The sequence below is a fragment of the Capricornis sumatraensis genome, chromosome 1 (assembly GCF_032405125.1).
Source record: "Capricornis sumatraensis isolate serow.1 chromosome 1, serow.2, whole genome shotgun sequence".
NCBI lineage: Eukaryota > Metazoa > Chordata > Mammalia > Artiodactyla > Bovidae > Capricornis > Capricornis sumatraensis.
This window is the reverse complement of record NC_091069.1, coordinates 136,467,993-136,494,087: the sequence shown is the minus strand read 5'-3', so window position 1 is coordinate 136,494,087 and position 26,095 is coordinate 136,467,993.

Sequence of the window (26,095 nt, the reverse complement as noted above, 5' to 3'; positions counted from 1 at the left end):
GATTCCTTACCAGCTACTTCACCCCAAATAGGCTGGAATTGTGCTCCCATCCTGACTCAATGGGCATGAGTTTGAGCAAACTCTGGGAGACACTGAAAGACTGCAGGCATGCTGCAGTCTCAAAGAGCCAGACATGACTTAGCGACTGACCAACAACAATATCCTCCCATTCATTAACCTATAAAATTACCTGGCCCACAGAAACTAACCATAGGCATATCTCAAGGCCTTCTTGCTCTCATCTGTGCACATGAGGTCAGTCTCTCTCTCTCTCTGTCTCTCCCTCTCTCCCTCCCAAGTGCTCTCTCACCTTCTGAGGTGGCCCTCACTCTGTCTGCAGAGTGTGTGCCTTACTTTGCTGAAAATGGGGAGAAGAGAATTCTGCTAGGCATTTTCCAACTTTCCCACTAGATCTCCACTTCTTACTGTTACATATGTGTAAGGCATGTCAGGGAAACTTTCTAGCCATCCTCACAGGCAGTTAGACCTCTGGGTTTGCCTTACCCATGATTTAATTAACTGTTAACAGGTCCAATTGTTTAAAATATGAAATACAGCCTTACTTAGAGCTTATACCATAATTACAGCAGCTACAATCCCTTTGGGAGCTCCCTCAAGTGAAAAGCAGTCTGTGTGTGCACACCCCTGGATATTAGGAGATGGAGGGTCCTGTGTCCTGTTGTTGGAACACGTGGTGTTGGGACACATGGCATTGGGACCATCATTCACCGCTAGCCTCCTGGTGTTTGGCCGAGCCCCCTCCAGTGTGCCTTGACTCCACCCCCACTCTGCCCTTTAAGGGTGGGGCATGTGACTCAAGGGCTTCCCAAGTGGCTCAAGTGGTAAAGAATCTGCCTGCTGGAGTTGCTAGCTGGATCCCTGGGTCGGAACATCCCCTTGAGGAGGAAATGGCAATGGGCTTCAGTATTGTTGCCTGGGAAATCCTATGGACAGAGGAGCCTGATAGGCTACAGTCCAGGGGGTCATAAGAAAGTAGGATATGGCTGAGCACTCACATGCTATACATGGTAGATGATTCAAGCTAGGTCGATCATGCAGAAGGCTGTGCCTAGGAAATAATTCACATTTCCTGTGTTTGCCTCTCTAGGCTCTGCGATTGGCCATGTCATTCCGTGGTAGTGGCCCTTCATCCCCTTAACTACAGTTATGGTGCCTCTACCTCGCCTGCCACATCCACCCCTGTACCCAGGCCCACAGCCCAGCGACCGAAACACGTGTGGGAATGGGTGAGGGGAATGATGGCCCCAGGGCCCCAAGAGTGGCACCCACAAAATAGAAAGTAAAAGAGAGGTGTTTTTTGTTTTTTGGGTTTTTTTCAAAAGCCATCTCCCTTAATGGCCAGTGCCTGTTTTCAAAAACAGTGAAAAAGGCTGGGACTTACAGGTCTTACAGCTATGATGATGTCCATTACAGGGAAACATCCTGGAACAAGGGATTAATCTATGGCATCTTTACACAAGCCTGCAGGAGAGTCGCCACCCAGATACAGCAGATGCCAGGATAGGACACAGGCCCCAGGACACTGGGCTCAAGAGGACCACCTTGGGGAGAAGATAATCCCCAAAGTTGACAGGACTAGGTAGATGCCTGGAACCCATCTTGTCTTACAGCACCCCCACAGGACCTCATAACCCTAGCACTCCTCTCTGGTACAGGAGCATCCTGTCCCTGAAGGAATGAAAGCAAACACCTCTTCCATTCCCAACGACTCACCCCTTGGGTGCATTTTAAGTCACTGGCACAAGTTTTCTCTAGACTAAAATAAATAAAAATTCCATATATATGTGTTAGTATACTGTATTGGTGTTTTTCTTTCTGGCTTACTTCACTCTGTATAATCAGCTCCAGTTTCATCCATCTCATTAGAACTGATTCAAATGTATTCTTTTTAATGGCTGAGTAATACTCCATTGTGTACATGTACCACAGCTTTCTTATCCATTCAGAATTTAGAAAGATGGCAATGATGACCCTGTATGCGAGACAGCAAAAGAGACACAGATGTGCAGAGTGGACTTTTGGACTCAGAGAGAGGGAGAGGGTGGGATGATTTGGGAGAATGGCTTTGAAACATGTATACTATCATGTAAGAAATGAATCGCCAGTCTATGTTTGATGTAGGATACAGGATGCTTGGGGCTGGTGCATGGGGATGATCCAGAGAGATGATATGGGGTGGGAGGTGGGAGGGGGGTTCATGTTTGGGAACTCATGTACACCCATTGGTGGATTCATGTCAATGTATGGCAAAACCAATACAGTATTGTAAAGTAAAATAAAGTAAAAATAAAAATTAAAAAAAATAATCAAATGAATAAAAAGCTCATCTGCTTTTGTAACGAAGCCTGACCCCACTATAAACTTCAAGGCAATGAGGCCTGCCCAGAAAATAGGCACCTCAACTATAATACCATTCTACAGTTAGATATCTTTTGCAAAAGGCAGGGCAAATAAAGAGAAGTTCCTTATGTACAGGGTTTTACAATCCTGAGAGAAAACAGAGCTGTGTAAGTCCTATGCTAGGGAACCTTGCTGGCTGGAACCCACTCAGACTACACAAAAGCCCACTCTATTGGCAGCCCTGGAAGACAGGAGCCCCAGGCAGAAGACCCAAGCCTCAAAACTCTCTCATCATCTTCAGTATCACCCTATGTGCCCCTTAACCCTTCTGTACCAGAAATGCAGCCAGCGCCTCTTTACTCCCTTCAGGAAGTTGTAGGTGGGCCTTAGGGAATTACCAGAGTCCACACCCCTTTTTCTTTGTCTGGATTTAACCAATCCTGCACCCACTTAGGCAGATTCTCGGAGGACCCTAGCCAGTTCACCAAAGAATTCCAGGCCGAAAGCTTGCCATGGGACCCCAAACCCCTCTCAGCACTCTTACTGACAGAGCCTTCAGTATTTTTAACTGCAGGAGGAAAAGACTGCAGACTCAGGAGGGGAAGAAGAAACAGCATGACTTAAGGAAGGAATGACAACAAGCCAGGCTTTTGGTGGTGTCATGACAAGACCTACTCCACTTCTTGTTCACCCCAAAAGCCCCTGAAACCTCCTCTATTGTCAGGGTTTGGCTTCCGTTTGGAAGCCAAAACTAAAACATTTCATTACTCCTCCAACTTACAGGAAAAACTCATATTGAATAACTCACAGTTTCTTGTTGTGGCTGAATTCCCCAGCCCATTATTGGGAATGAATTTTTCTCTCAACCTTGGTGAAAATTCTTACTCTCTCTGAAGATCAAAGCCAAGGATGCTTTTGGCTGAACTATGTTTTATACAGGGGCCTCCCAGGCAACACTGGTGGTAAAAAATAGTCAATGCAGAAGATGTAAGAGATGTGGATTCTATCCCTGGGTTGGGAAGATCCCCTGGAGGAAGACATGGAAACGCACTAGAGAATCACCATGGCCAGAGAAGCCTGGTAGGTTACAGTCCATAGAGTCACAAAGAGCTGGACATGACTGAAGCAACTTAGCATGCACACATGTGTTATACAAAACATGGACAGTCCAACCCAAAATATTCCCCCTAGAAACTGAAAAACTTATAGATCTGCAGGTCTGGAATCAGGGAATCCAGGGAAAGTTTGTCACTTCTATAAAAGTCTCCTTAAAGGAAACTAATAACTTTCCTCCCAGGTCCCAGTACCCTATAAAACCAGAGGCTTTACAAGACTTTCAACCCCTAATATCAAAATTTATTGAATACAGGATTTTGGTGCTATGCAAATCTCCCTGATATACTCCAATCCTACCTGCTTTTCTTCAGGAGCCCTTATCTCTGCCATTTTTTAAAATGCAAATTTTGAAAAAGGGGGCCAAATTACTTAGAATTTGACTTGTCAAGGATAAGTAGAAATTCTATGTGCCTTTTCTGTAAACATTGATAAAAATACTTTAGCCATCTAGACAGGTGACCTTGATTTATCCCAACTGCCAGAAGTCAAATTTGAATCCAACTCCTTATAACAGATGAGTTTTACACTTTTGTACATGACATAGACATAGGGGTGAAATTTTGAAATCAGAACTATGAGGTCTTTGTTTATTTGTTTGTATGTACCATGTGTGGTATATATATATATATATGGTATTGCCAAAATTAATTCACAAAAGAATTCTATTAAATTGACTTAAAGGAAGTTATGTGCTTATAAATACTGAGAAATACAGAACTGGCCAAAAATGAATTTCGAGTTCATGCCATCTGGGAAATACACAATACTAAACTATTATCTTGTATTTAGGGTGATTTAAGCTTATTGGTCAGATTAACATAGACATGACTTTAGAGTCATCAACTTACTTGTACCTAGGTTTGCGTGTGTGTGCTTGTTTGCTAAGTCTTACTAACTCTTTGCATTGGTAGACTGTAGCCCTCCAGGCTCCACTGTGTGTGGAATTTTCCAGGCAAAATACTGGAGTTTGTTGCCATTTCCTTCTCCAGGGGATCTTCTGGATCCTGGGACTGAACCATGTCTCCTGCATCTCCTGCATTGGCAGGCAGATTCTTTACCATTGAGCCATCTGGGAAGCCCCTGTACCTAGGTTTACTAAAGGTCAAATAAGACCTAATTCTATGTGTTACAAATATGTTAACAGGAAAAGTAACTCAATGTGAAAATTTAAGAAAAAGTAAGTCGTGTGAAAGAATCTACTTCTCTGAGAAAAGGGTGTTGGAATAGTCTGGATTGATTACGTTTAGAATAAATTTAACTGATTAAATTTACTTACTAAATATTAGTAAATTGGTAGTAAAATTTGTTAGTAAAATTGGTAGTACAAAAAAATTAGAAAATTACAAATTTAGTTAATTTGCCATTCTATTAAAAGGACGTTTTGTTATTTTTTTAATGTTGAACTACCCTTTGAGATAATAGACTTTAAGTTTCATCACTTTTTAAATGATCTATTCTGTATTTGCCTTTGAAATTTTTTATTGTCACTTTGGTTAAGGAAGAAATACTGTCTCACAGTGACCTTGATCTTATTTGACTAAATGCTATATTAAAACTTTTTGCCAAACTACCTAAATAGCAAATTTTAGTTAAAGTTCTATTGATTTACAGCTAACTTTGAGTGCTTTAGGAGGCCCCTGGGCTTCCCTGGTGGCTCAGATGATAAAGAATCTGCCTGTAATGCAGGAGACCCAAATATTATCCTTAGGTAAAGATGATCCCCTGGAGAAGAGAATGGCTACCCACTCCAGTATTCTTGCCTGGGAAATCCCATGGACAGAGTAGCCTTCCAGGCTACATGGGGTCACAAAGAGTCAGACACAACTGAGTGACTAACAATTTCACTTTTTTTGGTATGTTAAATGTAATCATTCATAAATCTGGTTATTATAACCAAATTTCTCTATCCATCACACTATAATCAGATGTTTATTCATATCTTCTAAGTCTTTTTTGTCATTTACAGATATTTTTGTATTCTGATGTTGTTTTAAGAAGTGCTTTACATACATCAAGAAGAATCATAGAAAGGCTATGGAGTTGTTACATATCAAGTTACACTTGACACAGTTCCATATCAGGATAATGGTATGCAAAAACACCAGCCCATACTGACATAAAACAAAGAGCTGTCCTGCTTCCGATGATCCTAGATGAGGCATCCAGAGATTTTACTACATGACAGACAGTAGCAACAACACTACTCAGCCCTGAAGCAGTAACAGGGAATAGAATGTCACCCTTTTGCTTCCCATTAGAATATGGGAGTAAAATCTCTTAGGCGGGAATAAAACAGGAGGGAAGGGGGCAGGGCACAACCTTTAAAAGAATGACATGACCACAGCACATGGTAAAGACTGCTTAGACCCAACTGGGTCCAAGATGGTGGAAAAGTCAACTTCCAGTAGATTCTGAGCCTCATCATATGCTTATTGTAATACATTAGCATGCTAAATGATACACCCACCAGGGCTGTAAGGGTCCTAAAGTGAAAGTGAAAGTTGCGTCCAACTCTTTGCGACCCCATTGACTATACAGTCCATGGAATTCTCTAGGCCAGAATACTGGAGTGGGCAGCCATTCCTTTCTCCAGGGGATCTTCCCAAACCAGGGATTGAACTCAGGTCTCCTGTATTGGCAGGCAGATTCTTTACCAGTTGAGCCAAAAGGGAAGCTCACAAGGCTATCATAAAAGGTCAAAAAGTGGTGGCCCAATTCCTGGTAATCTCTGCCCCTTCCTCAAAAAAAAGAAAAAGAATAAGCTAACCCTAACACCAATCTTCAAGGCCCTTTCATTCTGTCTCTCCCAAGATCTGTCTTATCTTCTGAAATGGCCCCACACCATTTGTAGAGTGTGCTGCTCTCGCAATAAATTCACTTCTTACCCATCACTCATGCAGTCTCTAAATTCTTTCAAAATGAAGCAAGAAGCTCAAATTCACTGGCAACAAAAGTAATAATAAAGAAAGAATATTATATATATATATATGTATAGTCGTTATTAATGTAAATAAGGGAAGCATTAGAAGGAATAGAAAGAATGTTGTAGCATGTTACTCATTAAAGCATCATCTGCTCATTCTGCTGCTACATTTCAGAAAAAAAATATCTAATTGTAAGGTGAGAAATAAGTAGTATCTATTCTTCCAAGGGTCTGTCAAATTTTAATATAAGTATACTGAGGTGGAAAAGTTGGGGAGGGGAATTACCTTAAGGTTTTAGTGTTTGTTGAAACCACTTATATCACTTGTATTATTAAAATGTATACCCTCATCTCCACTCCAGTTATAAACTCATCTCTTGGAATTGAATTTAAAAATCAGAATTTTTTAAAAGCAATAAATGTTACTCATGTATACCAAAGTTGGAGAATGATTCACCTCTATGTTTTATTCATCTCTATTTATTCTATTTATTCATCTCTATTCTCTCTTTTAATGAAAGCTTTGCATAGCTTTATTCAAATACATCTAGATTCAGAATATCATTGCTAAAGCAGTTGAATATCTTACTAGTGGGCCAATTCGGGAGGAGCAGAAAGAAATTCAAAATAAACATATTTTGAAGTCACTTCTTATCGAAACTACTACTACCAATTTAAAAGTGCTTTAAATCAATTAAAGCATGCTTCAATTATTTTGTATATTATGCTGTGACAATAAACTTCAGAGAATACTATCCTCTGGAGACTATGGCTTACTTATATAATAACCAAACTAAGATATCTAAAGTAACTATAGGAGTATTTGATCCAGATGTATTTGTTAACTGATTTTGTATGGACACAACCCCATGTCCATTATTGGGACTGTTCTTTTGACATTGGAATTTTCACTGGCCCTATGGGACACCCTTTAACTTGGTATTAGTTCTTAAGACTAAGGTATGTAGATAAAGATAAGAAAAAATAAACCAGAGAGATAAAAAAAACTTTTACATAGAAGTTGATCATGTCAGTAAAAAAGCCAGTGCATTTCTTTACCTCAAGGCTGGGAAAAAAAAAAAAAAAAAAAAACACTGTATGGAAACATTCAGAATTTGTGGAGACCATATGATTTTTTCAATCTATGATTTCCCAACTCTTGAGATCTTTTGTGTTTCTCCACAAGGTATTCTACTACTAAGGACCATTGCCATAATGAATAACCATTATGAACTATTTTTTTTGTAGTAAAATATCCATAACACAGACTTTACCATTTTAACCATTTTTAAGTGTACAGTTAAGTGTACACTCATGTTAAGTACATTATCACTGCAGTGTATAGGCATCATGAACTATTAAAAATAAAGATATTTGACCTTGAATCCAGAGTTTCTAACAGTAGGTCATTATTTACAAGTATGCATCTCCCTTCTTAAAAATTGTTATACAGGTGACTGACAGACAACCACAGTTTACAGACAGTAATTTAACTCCTTCAATTACCTCATTCACTTAACCTCTTGATCATTTATTGGAACACCTGCAATTTGTCAGAGTCTGAACTAAGTACTGAGTACACTAAAATTATAATTAGCATTATCCTTGGCATTTTGGCTCAGCCTCTAAAGAATCTGCCTGCAATGCGAGAGACCTGGGTTTAATCGCTGGGTTGGGAAGATCCCCTGGAGAAGGGAAAAGCACCCACTCCAGTATTCTAGCCTGGAGAATCCCTGGTATCACAAAGAGTCAGACACGACTAAGCAATTTTTACTTTTTTGGTCATTTTTTTATTTATTAAGTACAGATGATATACCAGTTATTATTCTAAAGGAAATATATATTTAATCTATTTATTTGATCTAATAGCATAATCAACAGATAGGAGTTTTTAAAATATATTAATTACACTTAGTCCTAGAATTTATAGAAAGTAAAAATTGGTACAATTATATCATGTAACATTAGAAAGGTATATTTATCCTTTCACACCAGAGAAAAGTTTTATGCAATCCCAGAAATGGGAATATCTAAGCCATTGTTATCAAAGGATAATGCTGCTGATAGAAGAACTCCTTGTAAATTTTAAAAGTTTTTCTTCTCTGCTGCTAACTATTAATATTTGGGCATAAATACCAGTCCAGTGGAAAAAACTCAGAACATAAAATACACATAGAATAAAACTTAGACCTTAATAAAAACAGATGCATGTTTTATATCAAAAAGTAAAAAAGACAGCTCTATCAATGCAAATTTCCTGAAAAGTCATAATATAAATGAAAAACTATTAAAATTAAAGTCTATAAATATCTCTTAAACCTGGTACATACAAAGATAATGACAAACATATGTTTTTGACCCTTACATATACTTTCCACCTAAGGCATTATTATACCATTTTTAAGATAAATAAGCAACTTGCACAAGATCAAAGAAGTAGTACTAAGGAAAACAAGCCTTTGAATCTCCATAATCCATATTCTTTCTATTGTTGCAAAGATTGTACAGTATGGTTTGTGTAATGCTCACTCTAAGTTAGATTATAAGAAATGTGAACAAATGACCATTATGAAAAATAGAGGGGGCACAGAAAAGGAAATGAAGAATTTGTGTAATTCAGGGAACATGTCTCACAGAATCCTTAATCTGAGAGCTATGGGATATATTATACAATTCTGAGGACTGGAGAAAAAAGACTATTAAAGCAGATGGACCAGCCTATGTAAAAGTGTGGAGTCATGAAATAACAAGATTCAGAAAAACAGTAAGTAGTTGAGTGTGACTAAAACATGAAGTTTAGGTAGGGGAGCAGGAGCTGTCAAGAGAAGCAGGTGGAGTTGAAGGTGTAGATAACACTGTTGGCAATTAAACACTGATGACATTTTTATTCGCAGGACCAACATGAACAAGTCTGCATTTTTAGAAAGATCATTTTGGTGCCTCTGTGAAGAACAGAATGTAGGAAGAGACTCTGGGAGTTGGGAGGTCACATAATCTGCTTAAATAGTATGTGACACAGAGAAGAAAGGAAATTTTAAGATGTCAACTACAAATTGGTGCTTGACAGAATGAAAACCACAGTCACAGAAAACTAACCAAACAGATCACATGGATCACAGCCTTGTCTAACTAAATGAACTATGAGCCATGCCATGTAGGGCTACCCCAGACAGACAGGTCACGGCAGAGAGTTCTGACAAAATGCAGCCACTGGAGAAGGGAATGGCAAACCACTTCAGTATTCTTGCCTTAAGAACCCCATAAACAGTATGAAAAGGCAAAATGGTATGACACTGAAAGATGAACTCCCCAAGTCGGTAGGGGCCCGTAGATGCTCCTGAGGAAGAGTGGAGAAATAACTCCAGAAAGAATAAAGAGATGGAGCCAAAGCAAAAACAACACCTAGTTGTGGATGTGACTGGTGATGGAAATAAAGTCCAATGCCATAAGAGCAATATGGCATGGAATGTTAGGTCCATGAATCAAGGCAAATTGGAAGTGGTCAAACAGGAGATGGCAAGAGCGAACATCAACAATTTAGGAATCAGTGAACTAAAATGGACTGGAATGGGTGAATTTAACTCAGATGACCTTTATATCTACTACTGTGCGCAGGAATCCCTTAGAAGAAATGGAGTAGCCATCATAGTCAACAAAAGAGTCCGAAATGCAGTGCTTGTTTACAATATCAAAAATGACAGAATGATCTCTGTTCATTTCCAAGGCAAACCGTTCAATATCACAGTAATCCAAGTCTATGCCCCAACCGGAAATAATGAAGAAGCTGAAGTTGAACAGTTCTAGAAGACCTACAAGACCTAGAAATAACACCCAAAAAAAGATGTGTTCTTCATTATAGGGGACTGTAATGCAAAAGTAGGAAGTCAAGAGATATCTGGAGTAACAGGCAAATTTGGTCTCAGAGTACAAAGTGAAGCAGATCAAAGGTTAACAAGAGTTTTGCCAAAAGAATGCGCTGGTCATAGCAAACACCCTCTTCCAACAACACAAGAGAAGACTCTACACATGGACATCATCAGATGGTCAATACAGAAATCAGATTGATTATATTCTTTGCAGTCAAAGAAGGAGAAGCTTTTTACAGTCAGCAAAAACAAGACTGGGAGCAGACTGTGGCTCAGATCATGAATTACTTATTGCCAAATTCAGACTTAAATTGAAGAAAGTAGGGAAAACTACTAGACTATAGTATGACCTAATCAGGTATGACCTAAATCAATTCCCTTATGATTATACAGTGACCAAGTGAAGTCACTCAGTCGTGTCCAACTCTTTGTGACACCATGGACTGTAGCCTACCACGCTCCTCCATCCATGTGATTTTCCAGGCAAGAGTACTGGAGTGGATTGCCATTTCCTTCTCCAGAGGACCTTCCTGATCCAGAGATTGAACCCAGGTCTCCTGCATTGTAGGCAGACGCTTTATCATCTGAGCCACAAGGGAAGTGATAAATAGATTCAAGGGATTACATCTGATAGACAGAGTGCCTGAAGAACTATGGATGGCAGTGACATCCTTACATTGTACAGGAGGCAGTGATCAAGACCATCCCCAAGAAAAAGGAATGTAAAAAGGCAAAATGATTGTCTGAGGAGGACTTACAAATAACTATGGAAAGAAGAGAAGAGAAAGACAAAGGAATGAAGGAAAAATATACACATCTGAATGCAGAGTTCCAAATAATAGCAAGAAATAAGAGATAAAAAAGATAATAGAGAAAAGAAAGCCTTCCCCAGTGATCAATGCAAACAAATAGAGGAAAACAATAGAATAGGAAAGAATAGAGATAGCTTCAAAAAAATTAGGGATACCAATGGAACATTTCACACAAAGATGGGCACAATAAAGGACAGAAATGGCATGAACCTAACAGAGGCAGAAGATATTAAGAAGAGGTGGCAAGAATTCACAGAAGAACTGTACCAAAAATATCTTCACGACCCAGATAATCATGATGGTGTGATCACTCACCTAGAGCCAGACTTCCTGGAATGCGAAGTCAAGTGGGCCTTAAGAAGCATCACTACAAACAAAGATAGGGGAGGTGATGAAATTCCAGTTGAGCTATTTCAAATCCTGAAAGATGATGCTATGAAAGCTTTGCAATCAATATGCCAGCAAATCTGGAAAATGCAGCAGTGGCCACAGGACTGGAAAATATCAGTTTTCATTCCAAATCCAAAGAAAGGGAATGCCAAACAGTGTTCAAACTACTGCACAACTGTACTCATCTCACATGCTAGTAAAGTAATGCTAAAGCTTCTCCAAGCCAGGCTTCAACAGTATGTGAACCATGAACTTCCAGATGTTCAAGATGGATTTAGAAAAGTCAGAGAAACCAGAGATGAAATTGCTAACATCTGCTGGATCATTGAAAAAGCAAGAGAATTCCAGAAGAACATCTACTCTTGCTTTATGGACTATGCCAAAGCCTTTGACTCTGAGCATCACAACAAACTGTGGAAAATTCTTAAAGAGTTGGGAATACCAGACCACCTGACCTGCCTCTTGAGAAACCTGTATGCAGATCAGGAAGCAACAGTTAGAACTGGACATGGAACAACAGACTGGTTCCAAATTGGGAAAGGAGTATGTCAAGGCTGTATATTGTCACCCTGCTTGTTTAACTTATATGCAGAGTACATCATGAGAAACACTGGGCTGGATGAATCCCAAGCTGGAATCAAGATTGCTGGGAGAAATACCAATAACCTCAAATACACAGATGACACCACCCTTGTGGCAGAAAGCAAAGAAGAACTAAAGAGCCTCTTCATGAAAGTGAAAGAGGAGAGTGAAAAACTTGGCTTAAAGCTCAACATTCAGAAAACTAAGATCATGGCATCCAGTCCCCTCACTCCATGGCAAATAGATCAGAAAATAGTGGAAACAGTGAGAAACTTTATTCTCTTGGGCTCCCAAATCACTGCAGATGGTGACTGCATGAAATTAAAAGATGATTGCTCCTTGGAAGAAAAGCTAGAGCCAACCTAGACAGCATATTTAAAAGCAGAGACATTACTTTGCCAACAAAGTTCCATCTAGTCAAAGCTATGGTTTTTCCAGTAGTCATGTATGGATGTTAGAGTTGGACTATGAAGAAAGCTGAGTGCCAAAGAATTGATGCTTTTGACCTGTGGTGTTGGAGAAGACTCTTCAGAGTCCTTTGGAATGCAAGGAGATCCAATCAGTCCATCCTAAAGGAATCAGTCCTGAATATTCATTGAAAGGACTGATGTTGAAGCTGAAACACCAATACTTTGGCCATCTGATGGGAAGAACTAACTCATTTGAAAAGACCCTGATTCTCTAAAGGTTGAAGGCAGAAGGAGAAGTGGATGACAAAGGCTGAGATGGTTGGATGGCATCACCAATGTGATGGACATGATTTTGATTAGGCTCCAGGCATTTGTGATGAACTGGGAATCCTGGCTGCTGCACTTCATGGGGTCACAAAGAGTCGGACAAGACTGAGCCTCTGAACTGAACTGAAGGGTATTTGCCATCTGCCTCTGCAGAGATGATCTTTTCCCTATTGACTCATTAGGTAAAGAGTCTGCCTGTAGTGCAGGAGACCCAGGTTTGATCTCTGGGTCAGGAAGATTCCCTGGAGAAGGAAATGGCAACCCACTCCAGTGTTCTTGCCTGGAGAATCCCATGGAGAGAGGAACCTGGCAGGCTATCGTTCATGGGGTTGCAAAGAGTTGGACAGGACTGAGTGATGAAAAATAGCCAGTCTGCAGAGATTAAATCTTGTGCTACTGTAGCTGTTGACATCTGACATGCCCTAAGGGAATTTAGGTTGGAAAATGAGGCATTTGTCCTCCAGGGAAACTGGTGAAACAGTTTTCCAGGATATTTTCAGGAACTGATTTCATGCTCCCAACCACTGTATCTCTCATGTAGAAAAGCATAAATCCCTTCATGGTGACATCAACTGCTCATGGCCAGCAGAAAACCTTTTTATTTGATTGCATTGAACTCCTCTTTCACCAAAATCTTATATATCGACATTTTTCGCACTACCTCTTTGTAGCAGTTTCTCACAATTTTCTGAGGAGCTGTCTCCTGAGTGGCAGTCCTCATTTTGCCCCAAATAAAACTCAACTCATAGCTCTCACATTGTGTATCATTTTTTAGTTGACAAAAGTATGCAAATATGATAGGATTGGTAGAAATCAGAAAATTATTGGATGTGGAAGCATTTGAGTAAAAAGAATGTATGGCAATTGCAAGAATAGGGTTGGACAATTGGGTTGTTGGTGATGACATCAGAATTGAGTATATAGGTGAAGAAAGTGGTTTAGGGGAAAATAATTCAGTAATATACTTATTAAGTATAAATATATAAAGTATGTAGGGCTTTCCTGGTGGCTCAGAGGTTAAAGTGTCTGACTGGAATGCGGGAGACCCAGGTTCGATCCCTGGGTCGGGAAGATCCCCTGTAGAAGGAAATGGCAACCCATTCCAGTACTCTTGCCTGGAGAATCCCATGGAGGGAGGAGCCTGGTAGGCTACAGTCCATGGGGGTCGCAAAGAGTCTGACACAACTAAGTGACTTCAGTTTCACTTTCACTTTCACTTTATAAAGTATATTTTTAACTGTGGCATTGGAGAAGACTCTTGAGAGTCCTTTGGACTGCAAGGAGATCCAACCAGTCCATCCTAAAGGAGATCAGTCCTAGGTGTTCATTGGAAGGACTGATGGTGAAGCTGAAACTCCAATACTTTGGCCACCTGATGTGAAGTGCTGACTCATTTGAAAAGATCCTGATGCTGGGAAAGATTGAGGGCAGGAGAAGGGGACGACAGAGGATGAAATGGTTGGATGGCATCACAGACTCAATGGACATGGGTTTGAGTAGACTCTGGGAGTTGGTGATGTACAAGGAGGCCTGGCGTGCTGCAGTTCATGGGGTCACAAACAGTCGAACATGACTGAGCGACTGAACTGAACTGAATATAAAGTATATATATATGTATATAAAAAGTACTTATATATAAGTATAAATAGATAAAGTACTTGCAATAAAGCAAGGTACAAAATGTCTCATAAAAAGGTGGCAAAGCATGTTTAGAACTCAGGGGATGATCTGAGTCACAGATGTAAATTTGATAGCTACTGACATGTAGGTGATAATGGAAACCATGAAGAAGAGTAAAACCAACAAGTAAAAAAGTCTGGAAGAGATGTGGACAAATGTCATGTATCTAAGAAAAAGATATAATGATTAATTTATGACTCAAGTCACAAGTACAAACTAAATTTTCAGAGTCATCTCTAGTATGAACAAGTGATCAATGTTTAAAATAAATGAGTAGAACTTGCAAATCATAAAGATCCATGTGTTTGTTAATTTTACTTTATCCATCTCCTTTAGGTAATCACAAAAAGAATCCCCTATTGAAAAACATAATGACTTTTCTGATGAAAGAGAAAAATGTGAGTATTGAAAACTAGCAGGACCTTGTGAGACTCCTGGGCAGAAAAGCTTTTCACACTGTTGCTAATCAGGGAAGGGATGCAGAGACAAGTAAGGAGCAGCCAAGAAATAATAGTGCAGCCTTGGGGCAGGATCCTAGTTCTACCTCAAGATATGGATGCCTGCTCAGTTCAGTTGCTCAGTCGAGACATACTCTTTGCGATCCCAGGGACTGCAGTGCACCAGGCTTCTTTGGGACCCTGTGGACTGTACCCAGCTAGGTTCCTCTGTCCATGGGAAATTTCAAAGTAGGAATATTGTAATGGGTTGTCATTTCCTACATCAGGGGATCTTCTAGCCTCAGGGATCAAACCCACATCTCCTGCATCTCCTACGTTGGCAGGTGGCTTCTTTACCACTGTGTCACCTGGGAAGCCCCACCTCAAGGTACACAAATAACAACATCTTGGAGCTCTTTAAAATCCCCCAATAAATAGAAGGTGTTAGCATTCTTCATTCCAGAGAAGACCACCTGAGGCCAAATTAAAGAAATGCAGGACCTTCACAGATCCTAGTCCTTACTAGCAACACCATCCTTGAATCATTACTATAAACGGTCGGGGCTTCCCTGGTAGCTCAGACAGTAAATGATCTGGCTGCAATACAGGTGACCTGGGCAACCCTGCTCTTGAACCATTGCTAAAAACTTCCTCATCAAATCTTCCCAGGTTGGAACACACAGTTTTTGAGGGCATGGAGCCTGCTGTGTTCTCCTTTGCCTGGCAAAGCAATAAAACTGTTCTTTCCTACTTCATCCAAAACTCTGTCTCCAAGATTCAATTTGGTACCAGTATACAGAGGCTAAGTTTTCAGCATCAGTATTCATACATGTTTAGTAGAAGAAGTCAATGTTGTGGGAAAATGTATAGCTTAATGGACAAAAATAAGGAAAATAAAGAACATGAATCTTAAATGTCTTGGGTAAAGTAACATTCCTAGTTAGTGCCAGCCATCAGGGCTTACTCTTAAGTAGCAAAATAATTTCATTACTAATATATTTATTTCTTAGGATCCAGGATGTAGCTTAATTAAAACAATAGGAAAAAGTATCCAATGTGACTACTGCCTTACAATTTGTCTGTACAAAACTAATCTTTTTTTCTGACCTAATGTAGAGAATAATAGAGTTCCACCAGTAGATTAATCCTCTTAACTCAGTATAATAAGCCTAAGAATAAAGACACAAAGAATACATTTGCTGCACCAGGAGGGAATTGCATAATCGCTGAATGGGCAGTGGGGTTTTGCCAGCTACCTAAAGAATTACATCATGCAAGCAACAAAAGTAAGATATTTCATAAAAAAGAAGGTGGGTATGTGGTTTTCAGTACTTCCTTTAGCAAAAGTGAGACTGCAACTTTTATAGAAATTTCCCCTCAGTAAACAAAGAACTAAAAATAGAAACCCATAGAGTTTGTATATTAATTTTTTGGTGGTCTATATATCACAATTTTTTTCTTAAATATAGTGATGTTTCTTATGCCTTTAAAGTATTTGGTGTTCCAATTGTACATAAGATAATATAAAGTATGTATTTACACAAAGACAGGTATAATGGCCTAAGATCATAAATTTAATCCTCTTGATTTTTGAGGGTTTTCTTCACAGCATATCAGTAATAAGTTTTGGGGCTTGCTTTTTTTGTTTGCTTTTGTACCTGAATTTCACCAAACAGAAAAGTATAGATTAATAAAATCCACCCTAGAAAGAAATACTTAAGTTTATCATTGCAGATATGGATTTCATATCAGAAATTTGGACATTGTGGAAAGTAAATCACTATGCAAATAATCATTTTTTGTTCTCACATTAAAGAAAGAGGTAAGGAGCACATCATTATTATGTTAAAATAAGAGTCACGAAATGACAGGAGCTAAGCAGGAGACCTACATGTAAAATGTGTCCAAGTTGAAGCCTGAAGAAGTGGAAAGCACAAACCTCACCCACTTAAACAGTTCCAGTTGCATTGAGAAGATGCTGGCTGTATTCTCCAAACAAAATCACCAAAGGCACATAATGATGATAGAAATAAGATTCCCGATAAGACCAATTAGATCTAGTCTAGTTAGATCAATTCAAATGAATTTCTAGTTAGTTGTCTAAAACTATAAGATATAAATTATACAAGGAAAGCAATGTAATATTTGGACTGAAGAAATACATGAAGCTGTAAGTCCAGCATATGTAAACTAAATAAAATTAAACAAGAAGATTAAAAGATTGCCATTAATTTTATCCCATTATTATCGAATTCCCCACTACACAACTATTTGTAATAATGTTATTTACCTGTTTTTTCTTTGTAAAGAGAAATATGTTTAAGTATATTGAATTATGATAATATTTTATTGAAATGTATAAAAAATTTAAAGTTACAATGTAACATTTTTACACTTCTCAGCACTCTGACTACAACCAACTTACAGAGTTGATTAAGATCTATTCATATTCTTGATATGTTTCCTCTTATTCCAGTGGACAAAACGTGAAAAGCTTTAACTAAAATGTTGAAAGGTCTTAAAATAGCTGTCTCAAATACAGTAACTTGAAAGAAGTACTCATGTTTCCCAATTATCTTGCTTGTATATTAATTCATACAATATATTTTATATATTTAAATAATAAAAAGGTACACATAAACATTGATCTAAACAAGACAATTCAGGTTGCGGGGGAGACATCAGTTCAGTTCAGTTCAGTTCAGTTCAGTTCAGTCCCTCAGTCGTTTCCGACTCTTTGCGACCCCATGAATCGCAGCACGCCAGGCCTCCCTGTCCATCACCAACTCCCGGAGTTCACTCAGACTCACGTCCATCGAGTCAGTGATGCCATCCAGCCATCTCATCCTCTGTCGTCCCCTTCTCCTCCTGCCCCCAATCCCTCCCAGCATCAGAGTCTTTTCCAATGAGTCAACCCTTTGCATGAGGTGGCCAAAGTACTGGAGTTTCAGCTTTAGCATCATTCCTCCCAAAGAACACCCAGGACTGATCTTTAGAATGGACTGGTTGGATCTCCTTGCAGTCCAAGGGACTCTCAAGAGTCTTCTCCAACACCACAGTTCAAAAGCATCAATTCTTCAGTGCTCAGCTTTCTTCACAGTCCAACTCTCACATCCATACATGACCACTGGAAAAACCGTAGCCTTGACTAGACAGACCTTTGTTGGCAAAGTAATATCTTTGCTTTTCAATATGCTATCTAGGTGGTCATAACTTTTCTTCCAAGGAGTAAGCGTCTTTTAATTCCATGGCTGCAATCACCATCTGCAGTGATTTTGGAGCCCCAAAAAATAAAATCTGACACTGTTTCCAGTTTCCCCATCTATTTCCCATGAAGTGATGGGACCAGATGCCATGATCTTCATTTTCTGAATGTTGAGCTTTAAGCCAACTTTTTCACTCTCCACTTTCACTTTCATCAAGAAGCTTTTTAGTTCCTCTTCACTTTCTGCCATAAGGGTGGTGTCATCTGCATATCTGAGGTTGTTGATATTTCTCCCGGCAATCTCATATGCAGAGACAATTACCATAGTTTTTGTCATCGTCAATGCACTGGTTGGAAAAGAACTTCCAGGCAGGAGGTAGAATGAAAGGAGAATAAAATTTATCAGAGCGGCGGTGGGGGTGGTATGGCTGCCAGTACAATGACCTGACTTCCTGATAGTCAGGAAGAGCTGGCCTTGAATGTGGATCCTTGATCTGTTTTTATAACCAGAGTATGAGGAGTGGGTTAGGGGCCTAGTGAGTCATTTGCTGATTGGTTGAGTTATTTATACTGGGTGAGAGAAGAGTAAGGGAAATTGCTTTTTTCCTTATACATGGTAGGAGGGGAGACAGACCATACTACCCAAGAGGGCTCAACAATTCTGCAAGGGTTATAGTCTAGACTGGAAGGGGTTGGGGGGTAGGTGTGATAAGGGTCTGTTTTTTTCTGTTCCTGCATTCTTAGACCCTTCTTGTTCACCTGTTCTTTCATCCTTGGGGTACCACAGTTTGATGTTGGAGGGAAAAAATGTCTGCAGAAGACAAAAGAGGGGGAATAGGATTGGGCAGACCTGACAAAAACTCAACAAAGCTATTGGAAACCTCTGAGTTTGCCTTGGGTAACCGAGGCTCAGCCATTGGCTGGGTGAAGGGAGTCTCCTGAGAAGAACTTGGCCTTGGCACAAATGCTGAATGGGATTCCAAAGATACTATAGCTGGTAAAGTGTGAACTAATTGCTCTCCACAGGTGAAAGGCAAGTGCTTTCTTGTTAAATAAAATATAAAACATTCTTGTATTAGTAAAGTTTTCTTAGAGACTTAATCAACTCTACCTCATACAAAACTTCGAGAGGAATTTTGCATTAGCAGTTAGGACATCGACATTCCCCAAAACTTCTACATCACTCATCAAGTAGTCATAAAAATCATTTCTACAAACAAAATCTTATGAGAAACTCTCATACTATTTTTAAAAGATTTCTTAAAGATTGACTTTATTAGTATAAAGTCATTCCTAAATTCAAATATATATATATATATAGTAAATTTAATTAATGGGCCACCTCAGTGAACAAAAAACATTTGGAATTGGAGGTTATATATGACAATTATAGTAACATAAGCCCTTCAAGTCCAATGTAATCTTAGACCTTGCTTCCATTGCAAAAAATCTAGGAAATTTGATAATTACTTGGAACTGATAATTGCTTTTAATTCTTTCTTAATAATTGCAGAGCATCATTCAATAAGGTAAGATTAGCAAGATAATTTTCAGTGCAGATAAAATAATAAATCAGCGGTTTCTAAATTGTAAACATTTGAGGGTTTACAAGCTCAGCATTCAGAAAACTAAGAGCATGGCATCCAGTCCCACCACTTCATGGGAAATAAATGGGGAAAAAGTGCAAACAGTGGCTGAATTTATTTGGGGGGGCTCCAAAATCACTGCAGATTGTGACTGCAGCCATGAAATTAAAAGACGCCTACTCCCTGGAAGGAAAGTTATGACCAGCCTAGACAGCATATTAAAAAGCAGAGACATTACTTTGTCAACAAAGCACCGTCTAGTCAAGGCTATGGTTTTTCCAGTAGTCATGTATGGATGTGCTGCTGCTGCTGCTGCTGCTGCTGCTGCTGCTGCTGCTGCTAAGTTGTGTCAGTTGTGTCCCACTCTGTGCAACCCCATAGACGGCAGCCCACCAGGCTCCTCTGTCCCTGGGGCTCTCCAGGCAAGAATACTGGAGTGGGTTGCCATTTCCTTCTCCAATGCATGAAAGTGAAAAGTGACAGTAAAGTTGCTCAGTCGTGTCCAACTCTTTGCGACCCCATGGACTGTACCCTACCAGGCTCTCCCATCCATGGAATTTTCCAGGCAAGAGTACTGGAGTGGGTTGCCATTGCTGTCTCCAGTATGGACGTGAGAGTTGGACTACAAAGAAAGCTGAGTGCCGAAGAATTGATGCTTTTCAACTGTGGTGTTGGAGAAGACTCTTGAGAGTCCCTTGGGCTGCAAGGAGATCCAAATAGTCCATCCTAAAGGAGGTCAGTCCTAGGTGTTCATTGGAAGGACTGATGGTGAAGCTGAAACTTCAATACTTTGCCACCTGATGAGAAGAGCTGCCTCATTTGAAAAGATCCTGATGCTGGGAAAATTAAGGGCAGGAGGAGAAGGGGATGACAGAGGATGAGATTGTTGGCTGGCATCACAGACTCAAAGGACATGGGTCTGGGTAGACTCTAGCAGTTGGCGATGGATAGGGAGGCCTGACGTGCTGCAGTTCATGGGGTCACAAAGATTTTGACATGACTGAGTGACTGAACTGAACTGAGGGTTCACGTTAATTATGCTATAAATTTTAATTACTGAAGTATATGCATGTATATATGTATCAGTTCAGTTCAGTCACTCAGTCATGTCCAACTCTTTGCAACCCCATGAATCGCAGCACACCAGGCCTCCCTGTCCATTATCAACTCCCGGAGATTACTCAAACTCATGTCCATCGAGTTGGCGTTGCCATCCAGCCATCTCATCCTCTGTCGTCCCCTTCTCCTCCATATACGTGTGTATATATATATGGATTCTTTACCATCTGAGCATCTACATATATGTATATATATGGATTCTTTACTGTCTGAGCTATATGGGCTTCCCTGGTAGCTCAGATGTAAAGAATCAACCTTCAATGCAGGAGACCTGGGCTCAATCCCTGGGCCAGGAAGTATATACATATGAAAATGAGATTAAAAATATACAGAATCTCTGAAGCACACAGCTTCAGAGAAAAGTTTGAAAATTATTACTCTCAGTTATAATAACAGTTTCATAGCAGTAGCTTTTCTAATTTGCAAGTACTAAATAGGCTTGAATATTCCTGAATTAGTAATTTACATTCCAAAATAAATTGATAAAATAAGTTGTCAATAAATTTCTCAGCTTCTCTTAGGCTGCACCAGATCTTTTAAGTATTGTTTTTAATTTAGCAACCAAATAAAGACAGAGAGCATGAGAGAGGGGTGTAGGCATATTCTTAAAGCATCTAAAATTAAATCTGATATTCTTAGACATCTATAATTATTATGGCAAAAAGATAAGATACATGTTTGCTCTGATATTTCTATACATTTAAAAACCACTGCTCTGCTACCTTTTTTCTCCTTATATTGCTACAAGTAAGAAGGCTTGTTTTTCTTTTTAATTATCATTTTCTACATTTGGAGAATCCTTAGTATATATTTTCTGCAAATTTCTGTTCACCAATAAATAAAGGGTCATAAACTCGTCTATGACTACACAAGATATGAGTATCAACAGTGACTTCTTTACTGCAAATGACTTTATTAAAGAATGAATAGAAAAATAAAATAAAGAGATTATAAGCTTGTAAATGTGTGTTATCTGAGTAACTAGGGGCTGCCCATTTCTTTGATTTCAACTTCATAGGTAGATCAGTGGATTTTTAGAGATCTTGCCCAGTTGGCAAGACTGGTGGAGAAGGGAAGATTCTTAAGACAATTACCTACTGAACCCAAATATTGATAGTAATGAGAGGTCACAGCAGAAAGGTGAATTTCTGTGATATCCACCACCCATTCACCCCCTCAACTGCAAAGGCACACTTTTCTCTCTGTCACAAACACACACACCCCCCAAACACAAACGCCCACACATTTTCCCACCAAATTTGTTCTCATGATTTTATTCTACTTATTTTCTGACATGTTGCAATGGTGAGCTCATTACTAGGTTTTGAGTGTACAGAGCTATTTATCTCTTTAGCATTAGGACAGAGGTGGGACCTGAGGCAACCCTGTCTAATGAAACTTCCATGTACCACAATGAAACATATGAATACTTCCATTTTCCATTTTGATGTTAACTTGAGAAAATTTGGTAAACACTGGAGAGTATCAGCTTAACTGGGAGATCTATTTATTTAAGTATTTAGTTATTTCTTTTACTTTAAATTATGTATATTACATTAGAAATAGGAAAGTTAATACAAGTTAGAAATAATTATAGGCATATTTCCTTTGTATTGCTTATTGAAAAAGTTACAAAAATCAGATTCTAGAAGAGTGCATTTTTTAAATACTTTCTGGAAGTTAACCTGAATGCTAGTTTTCTGGCATGGAAAAATTAAATACTGTGATCACTTTTTAATGATGTTTTTCCTACTAAGGAGACTGTAATATTACAGAAATTTTAATAATAGAAAAATGGACTAAAATATCCATTAATTCATTACTTTAGCACATTTTTATTTCACCTACTGTTAACACACTTTTTCTTTGAATATACATAGTTTTTCCTAAAATTTCAACCATTGTATGCATATAAATCTATATATTGCTTTTGTCAAAGTTGAATCACTTTGTAAATATTTTCTGTGTTTCTAGATGTCTATTTTGCCTAACTGGACCTATTAATGACTGCATAATAATCCATCACAGCATATTAAAAAGTAGAGACATTACTTTGTCAACAAAGGTCCATCTGTTCAAGGCTATGGTTTTTCCAGTGGTCATATATGGATGTGAGAGTTGGACTATAAAGAAAGCTGAGCGCTGAAGAATTGATACTTTTAAACTGTGGTGTTGGAAAAGACTCTTGAGAGTCCCTTGGATGGCAAAGAGATCCAACCAGTCCATCCTAAAGGAGATCAGTCCTGGGTGTTCATTGGAAGGACTGATGGTGAAGCTGAAACTCCAACACTTTGGCCAACTGATGTGAAGAGCTGACTCACTGGAAAAGATCCTGATGCTGGGAAAGATTAAGAGCAGGAGGAGAAGGGGACGACAGAGGATGAGATGGCTGGATTGCATCACAGACTCAATGGACATGTATTTGGGTGGACTCCAGGAGTTGGTGACGGATAGGGAGGCCTGGAGTGCTGTGGTCCATGGAGTCGCAAAGAGTCAGACACAACTAGAGACTGAACTGAACTGAATAATCCACCAAGTTGATATACCTGGTTTTATTAATCATGGGACAAATATTTCTAGGTCAATGTATGTTTCAGTTCAGTTCAGTTCAGTCGCTCAATCCTGTCCGACTCTTTGCGACCCCATGTATCGCAGCACTCCAGGCCTCCCTGTCCATCACCAACTCCTGGAGTTCACTCAAACTCACGTCTATCGAGTCAGTGATGCCATCCAGCCATCTCATCCTTTGTTGTCCCCTTCTCCTCCTGCCCCCAGTCCCTCCCAGCATCAGAGTCTTTTCCAATGAGTCAACCCTTTGCATGAGGTGGCCAAAGTACTGGAGTTTCAGCTTTAGCGTCATTCCTTCCAAAGAACACCCAGGACTGATCTCCTTTAGAATGGACTGGTTGGATATCCTTGCTGTCCAAGGGACTCTCAAGAGTCTTCTCCAGCGTTTCAATTTTCCCAATATATAACCTCAACATGAGTATTTGAATCTGTGTAGATGGCACTGCACACATACCAAAATGAATGAACATATAGATGGTCCTTGATAGCTTTTGTCACAATGTTTTCTAAAGAACTGTGTTGAATTTCACTGTCACAAGTGATGTATGAGATAATGTTTTAATGGCACTCATGTTATCATTTAGTCTTTGCTGTTAACTCTTGGATTATGTTTAGCTTTAAGAAGACTTGTAGTAAACATGAATTGAATTCTTTCTTCTTTTCTCATACCCCATGCTGAGTTTGTGCATTGGTCTTGTTCTCTGATTCTTCATCATAGCAAGAGCAGCAACAATGTTCCTTTTATTTCCTTATGATCAAATTATTTTTCCCATTTTGAGTTATCTGAGAAGCCAGACTAATGTCAGCTGGACTGTGAGCGATGCTGAGCAGCAGCAGGAGGAGACCAGGAAAGACCAGGGAGCAAGCACAAAGATACTTCACTTTGCAATGGTAAGTTTCTTCTCCTCCAGGATTTGTCAATTTTGATTTTGCAACTCAGTTGGCAATGCCATGTACTGTTTGCCTCTTGTCTGAGTTATGAAATAAAGAGTCATTTTCTCTTCCAAGGTGACAAGTTTGAAAAAAATAAAATGAAATCCTCAATCTCTCCATATCTATTATATTTTCTACCTGAATGACATAAACTTTTGAAACATGTGAACCATAGAAACTGAAGAAAAGGAGCATGTTACAGCATCTTTTGTTGCATCAATAAAACTTAACTCACACATTATTGGTCACCATTATAACTATTATACAATGATGGTGGGTAATAAGGAGATAAAATATAGTGAATGAGAGAAGATTTTCTTATGATTCATTATTAATATCAAAATCTGAAATTTAAAAAAAAATAATGTAACCAGGCTAAATAGGAACATGTTATCAGTGATCACTAATAGAAGGATAAAAGTTTTAATACAGATCTTATGACATTTTCTTCTGGGCTTGCTTGCTCATATGCTGTTTATATTCTGATTTTTAAGATTCTGTTCCTCTTTGTTTCTATTATTGTTATTTTCAACACAGTTTTTAATTGTTAGTACCACAAATCATACATATAAATTGTCAAAATATTCACAATTTTTGTGATTGCCTATTTATTAATAAATGAGTAAATCTTTATTTTTAATAAGTGACTCTCATTTTAAAAAGCTGAACAGGTTTGCATGTTTATAGGATATCTGTATTCTTTAATTAATTTTAATATATATGAGGACATTCTTCCATTTCATTAATACAACAAATAAAGTAAATTTCAACTATGGTAACAAATGTTGATTGAAACCTCCTGGAGCCCTGGGCCTCAGCCCTTCCTACCAGTGGGTCAATACCAGCTCCGAGACTCTGAAGCCCAAAAGCCAGAGAACCTAGGACACTGATCCATCCACCAGTGGTTGGGCATCAGCTCTGGGCTCCCCTGGGCCCCAGTCCCACTAACTAGCAGGCAGACATCAGACCCAGAACCACCATAGTTCCACAGCCAGCCATGTGAGGAACTAGCCAGAACACCAGCAGGGTTATAGTAGCTTTGTGACTATCTGGCCCCTGGCCTGGCCCACCAGCAATACAACACCAGCTCTGAGACACTTTGGCCCCCTCAGCCATCCAGCCTGTGGTCCAACCCCAACCTCCCCAACTGGAGGCTGACACCACCTTTGGGACACCCCAGACACAGCAGCCATCTCTTTCAGAAGGTGACTCACCAGAAGGCTGTAGACAGAGATTCTAAGACCTGACTTTGTCAACCAAAAAGGTAGACAGCAGCCCTGGGACCCTCTGGGACCCTGGCCCCACTCACCAGCAAGCAAACACAAACTACAATACCCTGGACATGCAGCCAGCCATATTAGAAAGCATCCTTGCAAACAGACAAACATCCTTGAAAGCAGGCAAACACTAGATCCTGGACTCTTGAACTCACAACCATCCACCTCACCAAAAAACTACTAGAGCTCATCAATGAACTTGGTTAAGTTTCAGGATACAAAACTAACATACAGAAATCTATTGCATTTCTTGACACTGACAACTATCAGAATGAAAAATTAAGAAAATAATCTCATTTATAATCACATCAAAAAGCATAACATACCTAGAAATAAATCTAAAGTGGTAAAGATCTGTAGTCAAAAAACTATGAGACCTTGATTAAAGAAATTAAAGATTATTTAGAAAGATGGAAAGATATAGCATATTTATGGATTGAAATAATTAATATCATTAAATGACCATAAAATGACCCAAAGCAATATTCAGATTCAATGCACTT